This window comes from Silurus aristotelis (genome assembly GCF_946808225.1).
Source record: "Silurus aristotelis genome assembly, chromosome: 8".
NCBI lineage: Eukaryota > Metazoa > Chordata > Actinopteri > Siluriformes > Siluridae > Silurus > Silurus aristotelis.
In genome coordinates, this window is record NC_139581.1 from 20,970,449 (window position 1) to 20,972,249 (window position 1,801).

Sequence of the window (1,801 nt, forward strand, 5' to 3'; positions counted from 1 at the left end):
TCCTTTGGGACCACACGAGTATCTTTTGTGCCAGCTTGTAAAGGAGGACCAGATTCAACCGGGGGTTGATGTAAGAGACCACTGATGTGTTATCTGTATGGACCAGCATATTATGGCCGCTCAGGTCTGAAAGGAAATGCTTTAATGCTAGAAGCACAGCCAGCATCTCCAGGCAGTTGATGTGCTACAAGAGATGGGGCTCTTTTCAGCGACCTAGCATGGAGCGGCCACTCATGTCTGCCCCCCAGCCCGTGAAGGAGGCATCCGTTTTTAGCATTACGTGACAACAAGGATCTCTCAACAAGGGGCCCTGTGACAGCAATTCAAGCAGCACCACATTGGATTGGATGCAGATGCCATCAAACCAGCAGTCTTTGAAACTTTTTTACAGTGAGTGACCAGCCTTCTCTTACGCATTGTGGTTGAATCCCACACTACACCTCGAAAAAGTGATTCTCTGTACTGGAAAAAGCACACTTTTTTGGCATTTAGTCTTAACCTCAACTCCTTTAGTGGGTGAGAACGCCATCTTGATGCCTGATCGCTAAGTGCTCCGATTGTGCTAATATCAACCAATTGTCAATATAATTTAGTATGCGGATGCCCTGGAGTCTCAAATGGGCCAGAGCAGCATCTACGCACTTTGTGAGTGGGGTGAGAGTGCAAGGCCAAATGGAAGAACCCGGTATTGGTAAGCTTCACCCCTGAAAGCAAACCTCAGTAACTTCCTGTGTGGAGGAAGAATGGGTATGTGGACGCACACATCCCTCAGATCTATCATGACGAACCAGTCCTTGGACCTTGAATGTGAGCTTCATGTGTTCAGCTGTTGCAGATCTAAAATAGGACACAGCCCCCCATCCTTCTTTGGAAATATAAAATACCGGCTGTAGAACCCATACTCTCTGTCAAAGAGAGGGACCACCTTGATGGCCTCCTTCCTTAAGAGAGTGTTTTCTTCTTGTTACATCACCAGAGCCTGCTCGGGGCCCACCAGAGTGGGAAACACCCGATTGATCCGAGGTGGCAGAGACCCAAACTGAATCTTGTATCCTCTAGCCTCCGGCGTGTCTAGAAGAGATAGCCCTGAAGCGGAGCGGTTCTAGAGGCTCCCTGGTAGGCCACTGTACTCTAAAACACAAAGAGTGTCAGAATTAACAAGATGGTCTCCAGAGGGCACTGAAGAGAGGTGGGCACCATGTAACGAGGCGTACCCCCCACCCCACCCCACTGCAGGACCCCACATAGGTCTTGATTGGTCAGATTCATCACTTCCCTGGTCTTTGACTTGGAGCACCTTCTAGAGACCCTAGCGGGGGGAGTGCTCTGTCTCTGGACCTCACCTGACTGAGATCGAGCATGGTCCGCTCCCAAACAAGATACACACAAACTGTACGTATCCCCCGTGATAAAGTGGGGGCAAGGGGAGACACACAGTCTAAATGATTGTTTTCTTTAAATTTTTTTGGTTTTATCTTCTTACCAGACTTACCTGTTTGAAGGAAAACACAGACACACATACTTCCTGAACAACATAAGCTATCTCTACTGCATATGCATTTATAGCTTCCTGGTCATGATATCACCCCGCCAGTGACGTTGCGCCGTTCCATTGGACAGAATACACACATGGTTTATCGCGTGGTCACACAGTGGCGTTCCCAAAGCTTTGTTGACGCAGCTCGAGTTCCTGAAGGGGAAAATCTTTCCCAGATAGGTAAAGCTTTAGCCATCTGAAAGACTCTGCCTCTCTAAGATACACTATTTATACCCAATCAACTTACTTATTAGTTTAAAAAAT